This window comes from Pan troglodytes, chromosome 2, assembly GCF_028858775.2.
Source record: "Pan troglodytes isolate AG18354 chromosome 2, NHGRI_mPanTro3-v2.0_pri, whole genome shotgun sequence".
In the NCBI taxonomy this organism is placed as follows: Eukaryota; Metazoa; Chordata; class Mammalia; order Primates; family Hominidae; genus Pan; species Pan troglodytes.
In genome coordinates this window covers 46,063,289-46,077,760 of record NC_086015.1, presented here as the reverse complement: position 1 = coordinate 46,077,760, position 14,472 = coordinate 46,063,289, and the positions used below count along the sequence as shown (strand labels likewise).

The 14,472-nt window shown below is 42.5% G+C and overlaps 1 protein-coding gene across 11 annotated transcripts in view; it reads right to left on the bottom strand.

Annotated features, from left to right (window-relative positions):
- Window positions 1-14,472, bottom strand: part of TRAK1 (trafficking kinesin protein 1) — a 212,177-nt gene that overhangs the window by 164,640 nt on the left and 33,065 nt on the right. For 6 of the 11 annotated variants that reach the window (XM_063805623.1, XM_024355429.3, XM_003309734.6 and 3 more), the window contains exon 1: window positions 2,897-3,688. The exons of the other annotated variants lie outside the window; for them this stretch is intronic. The gene's annotated coding sequence lies outside the window, so the exon portion shown is untranslated. Of the gene's footprint in view, window positions 1-2,896; window positions 3,689-14,472 lie in introns of those variants that run through there. 11 annotated transcript variants of the gene reach the window in all.

The following is a 14,472-nucleotide window of genomic DNA, read 5'->3' as shown; positions in this document are numbered from 1 at the left end:
TTTCTATAAATCTAAAATTATACCATAACAAAGAACTTTTTAAAATGCACTTTTAAGTCAGCTTTGAGGCCTGAAGCATACCATTTAGGTTTTCACAGGGTCCTTCAGCATAAGTCATTAAGTCCCTTGGAGGGTCAGTTTATTTAGCCCTAAATGAACCTGATGAGATCCCCAAAAAACTGCAAAACAAACAAACAACAACAACAAAAAAGGCCGGGCGCAGTGGCTCATGCCTGTAATCCCAGCATTTTAGGCGGCCAAGGTGAGCAGATCAACTGAGGTCAGGAGTTCGAGACCAGCCTGGCCAACATGGCGAAACTCCGTTTCTACTAAAAATATAAAAAAATTAGCCAGGAGTGGTGGTGGGCACCTGCAATCCCAGTTACTCAGAAGGCTGAGGCAGGAGAATGACTTGAACCAGGAAGGCAGAGGTTGCAGTGCGTAGAGATCGCACCACTGCACTCCAGCCTGGACAACAAGAGCAAAACTCCGTCTCAAAAAAAAAAAAAAAAAAAGCAGCCAAAAATGACCTGACAAACAGGTGTGATATTAATATGACAACATTCACATTAAGGCTTGTTCCCAATGACAGACTGAGACTATAAACCAGTGAGACTGCTAAGGGACCACGCCTGGAAAAAGAGGCACTCCTCTACCATTACATTACTCTCCTGTCCCACAGTTTCAAAGCTGCCCCGTCTCTCCTCCCTGCTCCTCAGAACCCAGAGGTCTTGGTATCTGCTATTCCCTCTACCTGGAATCTCCCTTTACCACCCACCCTCACCCACCACCACCCCCCACCCCCGACCGTGGTGCTGTAGCCATCTCTGTCTTTTTTCATATCTTAGCTGACATCTCAACCCCTCGGCATCCCCTTCCTTTATTTTTCTTCTTAGAAGCTATTCCTTCTGATATACTACAATATACTCATTTGTTTATTTCCCCTCTCTCCCAAATAGAATGTAAGCTCCATGTGGATGGAGCTTTTGTGTGTTTTGTTCACTGCTAACAGGATTTCTTGAAAACCTTCTATGGGCTTTCCCCTGTGAGTCTTATTGACATGGTTCTCTGGAATCATTGGGAAAAAAACAGAATGTTTTTTAAAAAGAAAAGACATTTCTTATGCAGGAGGAAAGAAAGAAGTGATTAATATCAAACAAGCACTTTCAGAATTGCTATGTACCTGTAACACTGTCCTCCATGCTTTATTGTATCATTGTCCACACACTAAGTGTATTACTTTATATAATCTCACTCATTCCTCAATGATCTGTGAAGTCAAAGGAGCAGGCATTATTATGCCCACTGCACAGAGGAAGAAACTGAAGTACCACAAGCAAACGGTGAAGCCAGAACAAGAATCTAAGTTACCCTGTATCCTGCCTAGAAGAGCCTCCATCACAGCTAGCTGTCTCTCTGTAGAAGAATAAAAATACTCTGAAATCAGTCACTTTTAAATTTTTTTCTAGAAAATAAAAAGCTTTCTGAGTTGGATGATTTTTTTAATAGAACACAAATATGAAGGAAAACTATACATGACCTGTCACGTATATTCTTGTAGGAAAATGCACAGAAGTGTCCACAAGGGAGAAAGGAAATCCCCGAGGCCTGCTGATAGGCACAGGGAGAAACAGGCCACAGTTCTCTTTTAGCCACTGTTTTGAAAATTTTATTAGAATTCATAAAGACTATCAAAAAGATAACTGATGAAGACAAGTCATTATCTTTCTAAAATATGGTTAACTCAGGTCCTATCCTGGAGTGGAGAGCAGGGATGGGAATCTCAAAATCTGTATACACACGGAAGCACACTTGACAGGGCCCTGAAGTCCCAGCCTGGGCAACACAAAGAGGCCTCGTCTCTAATAAAAATTTTTTAAAATTAGCCAGACATAGTGGTGCATGCCTATAGTCCCAGCTATTCAGGAAGCTGAGGGGGAGATTCACTTGAGCCTGGGAGGTTGAGGCTATGGCAAGCCATGATCGCACCACTGCACTCCAGCCTGGGCAACAGAACAAGACCCTGTCTCAAAAGGAAAAAAAAAGTTCCTTGAAGTCCAAAGCCTATTTATATCATACGTATGTATATATGTGTATATACATATACATACAAATATATACATGCATGCATACACACCTGGATTTATTTTAAATTCAGTAAATTAGCACTTTATCTTTAAAAAAATTGCAGCACAGAGCAGATGGTAAAGAGTAAATCTCTTAAGATACACATTTTTTCACATTTCAATATCTCTAAAATTGAATTTTGTCTTATAGCCAATCGTCCTTTACTATGCTTACTTTGTAGCATTTTTTGCTTTCTTAGAGGTACATAAAGCAATGGCGTATCTTACGATCTGTTGTGTGTGGGGGTGGGAGCTCAGCGCAACAATTCAAATGGGCCACCAAACAATGGGCAAGGCCCACAATGGACATTAAAGGGAGATCCCTGCATCAGCCAGGAGGTAGGACAGGTTGACTTTAAAGGTTCCCCCCATGCCGGGCATGGTGGCTCATGCCTGTAATCCCAGCACTTTGAGAGGCCGGGGCAGGCAGATCATCCAAGGTCAGGTGTTCAAGACCAGACCAGCCAACATGGTGAAACCTCGTCTCTACCAAAAATACATTAAAAAATAAGCTGGGCGTTGTGGCGGGCGCCTGTAATCCCAGCTACTGGGGAGGCTGAGGCAGGAGAATTGCTTGAACCCGGGAGGCAGAGGTTGCAGTGAGCTGAGATCACACCACTGCACTCCAGCCTGGGCAACAAGAGTGAGACTCTGTCTCAAAAAATAAATTAATTTAATTTAATTTAAAAATAAAGGTTCCCTCCAGTCCTCAGTTATCATAATAAAGATGAACATGATAAAATGAAATTTAAAGGCAAAAGCATACTTACAAACAAACCTTGTCTTCGTCAATCTCCACAACTGCCAGGGTACATGAGTATTATCTATATTTTAAAGATGAGGAGGTTCCAAGGAGTATTTTACCCAGAAGCCGGCCACAGGTCTGACTTCCCAATGAAATGCCCACTGTGGCAGAGCAGTAAGAGAAGCAGCAGCCAAACCAGAAGAGCTTAAAGGTGGCAAAAATAACCCAACCAAGGGGCGAAGGGCAAACCTGGGTAGCAGTAAAGGAGGAAATGATATTTGAGTTCAGCTTTACAAGGAAGCTCACTGAATGACATGTTCAGGTTTACAGTCATTTAAAATGAAAACGCCTTTCAGTTGGTTGTATTTTCTGGTTTCTTCAAATACTTAAGAATAAAAGCACAAACTGATTAACATGGTGTGGGCCACGTGTCAGGTGAACCAGGGTGAGTTCTCCAGGTTACAGGACACTTGATGGAGGAGAGACATGTGGCCTGCCCAAGATGCAAATGAGACAGAGCCAACCCCAGAATCTAAGTTCGTCTGCTCCCTTTCTGCTTGGCCACACACAGCAGGTCAGTGCTCGCCTTCCGGCAGGTTCTCCTCAGATCACAAGATGAGAGCAGCAGATACAGCATCACCGGCAAACATAACAAAACCTCCCCAGGAAACTGCAGCCCACTTGTTCTGATCCCAATCGGCCCAGTCAAAACTACAGCAGAAGGAATGGGGCCACTGTGATTGGCCTGGACCAATCAATACCCACTGGACGCCTCCTGAACCCCTACTCCAGCATGCTGCAAAGGAGGCTGAAGAATGGAATGAAATCTGGATTCTATTAGGAAAGAAGAAAGTGTGGCAGAGATGGATGTGAATTGGCAATCAATTTCTGTTACTCCCATCATTCACCGTTCATTCCTTCCCTTCTTCCTTCATTCAAGAAGCAGCACCGAGAACCTACTGTCAGTCTTTGTGGAGAAAACAATTGCACAAAACTGGATTCCAGCCCTCCAGGAGCTCATGGTCCATCCATATTTACATAAGAATATTCCATTTTCCTTGGTATCCAAAGTAGCACTGGACAGCCCAGGTGGTCTAAACAGCAAAGAGTAATTTAGAGTGCCTTTAATTACTGCACCTTAAAATGCACCAGTGTCCTAGTTCCCATCTTCATGATCACTGCCAGCCAGGAGGTTGCTGGATCTCAATCGGCCAAAGTGGCAGAAGGTGCCCTTCACCAGGTCCCTGTTCTATTCAGGGCAGCTGTGCACGGCTCAGGTTACAGGTTGGTTCAAATCCACAGAAAACTGGCTCCTCTAACTGAGGCAATTTTGGTACTTTACTTGTCTCTCACACAAGATTTTTATTTTTAAAATCCTAATATTGGAAATAGAAATGTTGAGCTAAAAGGTATTAAGAAGGATGTAGAATAGCCTATTATTACAATCAGGGCAGAAAAAAGGACTGTGAATTCAAAAATATACAAGCACTCAATATTGTATCCTAACATGGCATACATTTAAAGGTTAAGATATGAAAAATGCATACTTTTATGTTGCACTTGGGACAATATTAAAAAGTGGAAATTTTAACCTTTCTTCTAGATTTCTGGGTAAACAAAAGAATGTTTTTAATTTCAAAATTTCTAATAATTCTCCAGGGTAAAATAATCTCTTTAATAATCAGCTAATAACTTTGCTCAATTTTAAAATCAATTATATAAAATATTTCTGCTTATGTTGAAATGTTTTCAACATCTGTTATCCAAGAATTATTTCAATAATAATTTCAAAAGTCAACAAGCACATGAAAAAATGCTCAATATCATTAACCATCAGGAAAATGCAAATCAAAAACCACAATGAGATACCACTTCATACCCACAAGGATTTCTATAATCAAAAAGACAGATAATAACAAGCATTGGCAAGGACATGGACAAACCAGAACCCTCACACACTGCTGGTGGGAAGGTAAAATAGTGCAGCCACTTTGGAAAACAGTCTGGCAATTTCTCAAAATGTTAAATACAGAGTTACCACATGATCTAGCAATTCCTCTCACAGGTATCAACATAAAGAAATGAAAACAAATGTCCACAATAAAAAAAGTCTACAGATGTTCACAGCAACATTATTCACAATAGCCAAAAAGTGGAAATAATCCAAAAGTTTACCAACTAATGAAAGGATAAACTAAATATTAAAAATACATAACAATGGAATATTATACAGCAATAAAAAGGAATGAAGTACTGATACCTACTACAACATGGGTGAACTCTGAAAACGTTATGCTAAGTGAAAAAAGCCAGTCACAAAGGACTACATATTGTATGATTCCATGTATAACAAATGTCCAAAAGAGGAAAGTCTATACAAACATAAAGTAGATTAGTAGTTGCCTGGGGCTAGAGGATTGGGGGAAATGGGGAGTAACTGCTAATGGATACAGGGTTTCTTTTGCGGGTGAAGAAAGTGTTCTAAAATTTATTGTGGATGGCCGGGCACAGTGGCTCACATCTATAATCTCAGCACTTTGACAGGCGAGGAAGGAGGATCGCTTGAAGCCAGGAGTTCAAGACCAGCCTTGGCAACATAAGGAGACTCCATCTTTACAAAAAAATTAAAAAATTAGCAGAGCATGGTGGCACACGCCTGTGATCTCAGCTACTCAGGAAGCTGATATGGGAGGATTGCCTGGGCCCAGGAGATCGAGGCTGCAGTAAGCCATGATCACACCACTGCACTCCAGCTTGGGCAACAGAGCAAGAGAACCTGTCTCAACAAATAAGATTTGCTGTGGTGATGTTGCACAACTCTGTAAACACTGAAAACCATTGAATTCCATACTTTAGATGTGACAACTGAATGGTATGTTAATCATATCTGAATAAAGCTGTTATTTTAACAAAGCTTTTTAAAAAGTCTATGGGAGAGAGTTTTATAAAGAGAGAGAGTTTTACGGGCAGTTTCTTTGGGGTGTTAGAACTATTTTGTATCCTTGGGGTGGTTACATGACTCTATACGTGTGTTAAAATTCAGGCTGGGTGCAGTGGCTCACTCTTGTAATCCCAGCACTTTGGGAGGCCAAGGAGGACAGACCACTTGAGATCAGGAGTTTGGGGCCAGGCTGGCCAACATGGCGAAACCCTGTCTCTACTAAAAATACAAAAATTAGCTGGGTATGATGGCACATGCCTGTAACTCCAGCTACTATGGAGGCTGAGACAGGAGAATTTCCTGAACCTGGAAGGCAGAGATTGCAGTAAGCCAGATCGCGCCACTGTATTCCAGCCTGGGTGACGGAGTGAGACTCTGTCTCAAAAAAAAAAAAAAAAAAAAAAAAATCTAGTTTGCTGGAGATCATTTACAAATTAAAAAAAAATTTTAAGTCTACAGCTTTGGGCATACACAGCTGTATTATTAACAAAAGTTCAGAGATAATCATGGCAATGGTTAGTTTGTAAAATGGAAAATGATTCAACTTTCACTGACTTAGTTATATTTGCTTCAGGGAATAAAAAAGTTATTTCCACTTTTCACCATACATACAACTTCTACCATATATAAAATAACTTCAAAAATATTTCTACCATGCTGGGAACAAGTACGATGGTGGTAAAAGAGGAGAAGGCTGTTTTTATAGAAAACAACTGAGTCTTCCAATGGAATGAATAGTTCTTCCAGGCACCAGGCTAGGTAGAAATGTGAAGTCCTTGGTTCTTGGTCTGGCTATATAACTGATTTGCTGGTGAGGTGACCTGGGGTGAGTTATTTATGATTCTCCTGCTTAAACTCACCTACGGCTTCCTATCATTGCTAAAATAAAACCCAATCTCCTGATTCTGGCTTGCAAGGCTCTCAAGGTGCACCCTGTACCTGCCTCTCCTTGCCTCTGCCTACCAGGCTGGGGCACCAGATGAGGAAGGACAGCAGGGTGGACCATGAAACCAGCCAGGCCTGACTCTCCAGCCAAAGGGGGTGCTGAAGGAGGTCATTCACTTCAAAAGTATTTATTGATTATGTTGACAAAGTGCTTAGCACAGTACTTAGCACATAAGGAGCCCTGAATATTTTGTTATTCAGGTAAATAATGAAATTCATTTTTCATTGAGAATGCACGGATACATACTCAAATGTTAGCTTGCTTTATAAGGACAGGTCGCTGTCTATCCTGAATCCTCAACACCCCATTGGTAATTAGCAGGTGCTCACTAAATCTACTGACTCCACGATGTTGGTCTTAGGGAACAGGGAAGATTCAGGGAGAGTCAGAGTGTTTAGAGAAATTCCAATTAAACTCAAAAGAGACCTTTGTGCATCCAAGTATCTTTTGTCACAGCTTAAGCAAGCATCAGAGTAGGGGAGACTGATTGCAGGGCCAGAGATTTGGGTCCCAATTGTGTGGGATGAGCAGTCAATCTATCAAAGGTAATAGAAAAAGCAAAGGTAGCCCTTGGCACATGGGGTTTCATTTTCCCTTGGTGAGGGAGGGGAAAGGCGGTATGATGGACTTGGGATACTCCTTCACCCAGGCAGTTCAGGCCTACTCTACTTGACCAGCCCAGGTCAGGCAGGGGCAGCGTGGACTTGGCTCGGGCAGGTCCTGGGTGTGGGTGCCAACCCAGCTTTTGCCAGGTCCTCTGGGCCTAGATCCTGGGGGCGGGGTGAGGAGGCAGTGGCTTCCATAATACAGATTTCTCCAGCCTACACCAGGGTCCAGGAGGAAAGAAGCCCATACCACAGAATGGGGCCCTACACAAAGTATCCCCAGCTCCCCCAAGAAGGCTGACTCCCCACCCCATCCCCAGAACAGTCACTTGCCCTAAGGGTCCTCTTTTACCCTCCCCCCTTTGCCATCCCCCACCTCCCCCCCCACCCCGGCCCCCGACTCTGAATGGGACTGCAGTCTTTTCTCTCTGAGTGCCTTTTTTTTCTGGAGGCAGGGAGGGGGAGGCGGTCCATTATCCACCTTTTCTTTTTCTTCACACGGAAAATGAGCTCGGCTATCACACTACACGAACTGTAAACATTAGAGAAAAGTCAGCCAGACAGAGTCCATAAGGTCCACTAGCTTACACAAACGGGAAAGAAAAGACTTCACTGTGTGGGCCACTGCCTGGGAGAAGCAAGATCTCATAAAAACAGCCATTGTTCAGAAGGAAAGAATCAGACAGCTTTAGTCCAGGCAGCACATGAAAAAGCAACATTCAGCCAGCTTGCAGAGTCAGGAAATCTAAATGGCAATGGAGTAGCCCAGTCAGTCAGCTCCCCCTGTCTTTCCCCTTAACAGAGGTCCAAAATGTGCCAGTAGCACCAACAACTCCAAATGCCTTGGGAAAATGACTTCTTCGGGGACTATGCATTCAGCCACCAGTTTTCTCAGAGCTGGGGACCTCTGATAGCCACTGACATCCTGGGGCCCTTACCACCTCAGTCCTTAACACTGTGGTGTCACGGGACTCTTTCATAATGGGGGAGGGGGCAATACAGAACAATGCATACAATGGGATCCCAACTAGATTAAGTGCACATCCTGCATGCCCACAGAATAAAGATTAGAAGGAAATCCCCAGTATGCCAACTGTTATCACTGGCATCCACACGAGACCCAGTTACTTCTTCACATGACGCAGAGTAGCCCAAGTTATTTTTTTCCTTCAAGACTGAATCATGCTTTTTGCTCCAACTGGCTACTTTCCTAAATCAGAGGCTGAATCTGCTCAACAATAGCATAAGAGGCCTTAAGCTGGAGGGTTATTTCCCTGAGGAAGCCTCAGATAAGACTACTGTTCCCTCCTTCCAGGCTATGTGGGAGCAACCCTCAAACCCAGAAGGACTGACTTTTGCACCAGTCTACAAGATCATCTAAACCAGTAAAGAGCATCAGAACCTCCTGAAGGGCTTGTTAGAACACAGATTGCTGGGCCCCCATGCCTGAGTTTCTGAGGTCTGAAGACCCAAGAATCTGCATTTCTGACAAGCTCCCAGTGATGCTGACGGTACTGGTTGGGGACTATAGTGAGGGCTACTGCTGAAAGAGCAAGTAATGTCAAGCCACATAATCCCTAAGATATGACACAATGGACTGTTCAGCACAGGGCTGATGCCATGTCCCTTAGAGACCCGCCCAGGTGGCGCTTCTTTAATTTATAATCATCTTTAACTACTTTGTGAGTTTGGACTTCACAGATTACTCCTTGCTTCTGATGGAGTCTGCAGATTTAATCATTCAAAAGCTGGTCACATGCTAAGTTGTCATATCACAAGGGCACAGGGTGGCTTCCAAATGAGTCACGTCACTGGGTAGTAGAGAAGATAGGGCTCAAAGGGGAATAAGTTTAAGAAGGAAAAAAATCTCAGCCACACACATCTGGATAGCCACCAGGACTGTATTCTGGGAATTGGGGGTGAAGCAGCCAGACCTCCATTGTCTTTCATGTCTTAAAAGATAAAGGTCTCTCAGTCTCCCAGATCACTCAGAATTCTCCATCCCATCTTTCTCATAATGGCTCATTCAAGTGCAAGTAGCAAAGGGCTAGCCATCTCCTCTGAGCCTTTGAAGGCCAGTTCACTCAGGTCGTGGGCCGTCGAATAGCCACTCAGCTGCTCAAGCTGGTCCATATGGAGAAAGGACAGCCAAAGCAAGAAAATAAGCTGCAGATGCTGGCCCAGGATTTAGAGAAAGCTGCAGATAAAGGGGAAGTCCCTGCTAAGAGCATCTGACCTTCCAACAGGGTTAATACCATCCCCACCTTGGTGGAAAATGAGAAGGCATGGATCCACTGGGTTGGCTGTCTTCCTCCCTCTCTTGGGCATAGAATGGAGGCTCCCTAATGAATTATCAAAGGAAACGCCATAGAAAAATCTGCACCACCCTCACTTTCACTGGTTAATTCAGACAACTAAGAGCTCTCTCTGGCTAGAATGGTGAAAGCTATCAGGATCTACAACAATGACAGATATGATGAGATCTGCACTGCTGGGGAGGCAATGCCCTGGGCCACAAACCCAAGGCTTGCACAGCCAAGCCCACCTGGAAAAGACAAAGGCCAAACAAGTTGCCATGAAACTGGATTAAAAATTAAATGAATGCCAGGCGTGGCAGCTCAAGCCCATAATCCCTGCACTTTGGGAGACCAAGGCAGGTAGACTGCTTGTGCCCAGGAGTTCAAGACCAGCCTGGGAAACATGGCGAGACCCAACTGCTACAAAAAATAATAAAATTTAAAATGTTTAAGAATTAAATGTATAATGTGAGCTCTTCTGCACATAAAAATAAAAATTCTCCTTCAAAATAAGAAAGTGAACCAGAGGGTCTCCGACTTTATTTCCTTAATTCCTACCAAAGTGACCATAAAGGAAGTTTTTAAAAGATATAATAATGACCAGCCTGGCCAACATGGTGAAACCCCATCTCTACTAAAAATACAAAAATTAGCTGGGCGCGGTGGCACAGGCCTGTAATCCCAGCTACTCAGAAGGCTGAGGCAGGAGAATTGCTTGAACCCAGGAAGCGGAGGTTGCAGTGAGCTGAGATAGCACTACTGTACTCCAACCTGGGCAATAGAGCGAGACTCCATCTCAAAAAAAATAAAAATTAAAAATAAGATATAATAAACCCACAAGGACAAAGAAAACGGAAAAAAGGATGAAAATTTTTGACAGATTTTTGGAAGATGAAAAAACAGCTAGACAAAGCCTAACTGCCTTAATGGGACAAGGCCAAGATTACCTGCAGGGGTCCCAAGGAAAAGCGATGAACTCTAAGGGGGTTCAGGGCTTGTAGGAACTGGGCTTTGGAGGGTAGTGAGGGAGAATCAGGCTTATAGCTAAAAACAGGAGGACTGACCCAAGGTTCATATAAATGAGCACTGATACCTCTCCAGCTCCTGCAGGTCCTCACCTTCCTGAACGCCCGGGCAATGGTCCCTTCTCCACTGCAGCAGAAACTGATCAGAGAAGGTGAACACACAAGCTTAGGCTCTGGAACACCAGGCACAAATGAAGGTAGGATTGAGAATGGATTGTAAATCTATACTTAGCAGTGTGAGACCCCCGACTCTCACACCACCCCACCCTCAGTTCCCCTCCCCAACTCGACTGACAAAGCATCATCAGCCAGGCAGGGGACTGGAGGGCTCCCCTCTGGGCAAACCAACCAGTCCAAGGGAAAGAACTACCAATACCCAAACAGTCCCTGGTGAAAAAGGCCAAGTGTCTTATCGTTCATAACACAGCCCTACTGTCAACAAGCCCTGCTCTGCACATAGAGCTCCAGCCAGCTCCCTCAAATGAGGACAACCAAAGACCACTAGACACCTGAGGAAAGCCTCCAACTTGCAGACAGACACCAAAGCAAACAGAGAAAGAAGCCAGGAAACAGAGACAATGCATAGAACAGAAGAAAACTTCCAAAAATCATCATTAATGCCTTCAGAGAGAGAAGGCACTGTATCCAGAAAATAAGACTAGGACACTCATTCCAAAAAAGTTAGGAGGGGCTTTTGAAAGCTACAGAGAAAGCTTTTGAAAATTAAAGAATAGTAGAAATAAGAAAAACAAAAGGATTAAGGATAAAGCTGAGGAAATATCAAGAAAATAAAAGAATGAGAATTAAGAATAGAGAATGAAGAAAAACAGAGGATCAATTCCAGAGGATATCCAGATTGAGAAAACAGAGAGACAATGAGAGGAGGAAATTATCAAACAAATGATACAAGAAACCTTCCTAGAAATAAAGAATATAAACTTCTAGATGGAAAGGTTCATACTAAGAAATGGGTGATGGAAAAAGTAAGTAAATAAATAAATAAATAATTTTTAAAAATAGATGGAAAGGGCCCACTGAGTGCCTGGCATAATGAATTTTAAAAGTACCACCCAGCACCCCAAAATTTAGGTATTTCTAAAAGCTTTCAGAGAAAAAAAAAATGAATGACATAAAAAAGGAAGAGGAACCAAGATGGCAAAAGACTTCTTAACAACAGGAGGTTAAAAGAACTATGAGGGAAAATTATTTCAACCTAGAATTCCATATCCATTTCAACCAGCAGTCAAGCATGAGAGCAGAATAAAAATAACATCCCTGCTGGGTGCGGTGGTTCATGCCTGCGAGGCCAAAGTGAGTGGATCACTTGAGTCCAGGAGTTCAAGACCAGCCTGGGCAACATGGTGAAACTCCATTTCTACTAAAAACCCCAAAAAATACCTGGGCATGATGGTGGGCACCTGTAATCCCAGCTATTCGAAAGGTTGATGCAGAAGGATTGCTTGAGGCCACGAGGTTGAGACTGCAGTGAGCTCAACATAGTGGGGAACAGAGTGACACCCTGTCTCAGAAAATAAAAATAATAATGTCCCATGTACAAGGATATTATTTAGAATGACAGAGGCAGGCCAGGCACAATGGCTCACATCTGTAATCCCAGCACTTTGGGAGGCTGAGGCAAGTGGATTGCTTTGAGCTCATGAGCTCAAGATCAGCCTGGGCAACATGGGGAAACCCCATCTCTACTAAAAATACAAAAATTGTTGTGGGGTGTGCTGGTGTGCACCTGTGGTCCCAGCTACTCAGGAAGCTGAGATGGGAGGATCCCTTGAGTCCAGGGTGGAGGTTGCAGTGAGCTGAGATCGCACCACTGCACTCCAGTCTAGGTGACAGACAAAGACCCTGTCTCAAAAAAAAAAAAAAAAAAAAGAACTGTAGAGGAAAAAAAGAACTGTAACCGAAGAAAAAGAAAAAGTTACAAGTTAGAAACAGTGACTTTTCGGGAACAAGACTAAGAGTAGAGCAGGTGGAACACAGAATAGAATCCACAGTGGTTTTCATTGACCTTTGAGTAGTATTTGCCTTTTTTAAAACCATATACATGGAATTAGCAGGAAATACATTGAACTGAGAGCCATGCTGACATTACTCTTAGGCACTGTGGTGGCTCATGCCTGTAATCCCAAAACTTTAGTTTTGTGCACTGTGAGTATGCACAAAAGTAGTTATTTCAGACCCGTGGTAAACTCTACAGGTTCAACGGCCTATCTCTCAGTAGATAAAATGTAAGGAAAAGAAAGGCCTGGAGGGGGACCTGCAGACTGAAAAAGACAACATACATATCAAGTTCTTAAGAACAGGCAAAATTTTATATGGCCTAGAGATTATGATAAAAAGACGGCAGTTACTCTTGGAGTGGGGGAGAGAGGGGTTGCTAAGGAAGCTGGCAAAGTTCTATTTTCTGACCTGGATGTTTATTGTAGAAGGATTTATCTTATAATTCACCATCCTATTACTGTTTTGTGTGGCTTTGTGTATGTGATTTTACCAAAAAAAAAAAAAAGAAAAGAAAAGAAACTATGGGGGGGAGTGTTTTAAAAAGCTATGTGCGTATGATTGCCTTGATGAAAATGAATTATTTAAAAATAAAGTCAGGCAGACGTAACACACACAGAAGTTTCTCTGGCAAGATGTTCCCTGCTACCAACACTAGGTATTTCTGAGTAGTACAATTTGGGATGGTTTCTTACTTTCATCTCTTTCCTAAATAATTGGAACCTTTAAAATTGGTTGGAACACAAAAATAGTCATTATTTTACATTAAAGTTAACTATAGGTATCTATGGGTGCCAGAGTTTCCATCTTCCTTCTTTTGTCCTGACTTTACCTAATTAATGCCAAACCTAGAAGTGTGGGACAGAAATTAGAAAAAGTAAATCTTAAATAAGTCCACTTTTCTACTTTCAGATCTGCTAAAAGATCAGCTTTTATGGCCAGATGTGGTGGCTTACGCCTGTAATCCCAACACTGGGAGGCTAAGGCAGGAATGTGGCTTAAAGTCAGGAGTTCAAGACCAGCCTGGGAAACAAAGCAAGACCCCATCTCTACAAAAAGTTAAAAAAAAAAAAAAAAAAAATCACCCGGGCACAGTGGTGTGTACCTGTAGTCCCAGCTTCTTGGAAGGCTGAGGTGGGAGGATCACTTGAGCCCAGGAGTTCAAGGCTGCAGTGAGCTATGATCATGCCACTACAATCCAGCCTGGGCGACAGATTTAAAAAAAAAAAAATCAGTTTTTGTGAGAGTATTTATACTCCCCTTGTCTCCATTAAACATATGTAGACAATTCAGGTACACAATAACTATGCATTTTTAGAACAGCTTTTCCTTTTAAAAAGTACAAGCTAATACCTTGGCCATGTTTAACTTAAAGAATGAATTTAAATAGTAAGTATTAAAATGTTATCCTAAATTAGATAAATCTATGAGTATCTTCCATTTTAATCAGTTTCCATAACCCCTTAAAAACTAAATGAAATTGAGGCCATCCTAATTTAAAAAATAATAATTTCAGGGCACTCAGGAAATAAATACCAAAGCTCATGAAATCCAGAATCAATAACCAAAAAGCACGCACATATTGAAAAGGAAGAGAAAACTACTCAATTAGCACCATTAGTGCTTAGGGGTTTATGATGGGGAATTAGTCTTAGGGGGAAAAATTTACATTTCTTCCACCCAAAGCAAGTACTATAAATTCTAGCAGACACTGTGCCTTCTAGTCTACATCAGACTTGACAATGGTAAACATAGTGATTAATCTTCTCCCTTC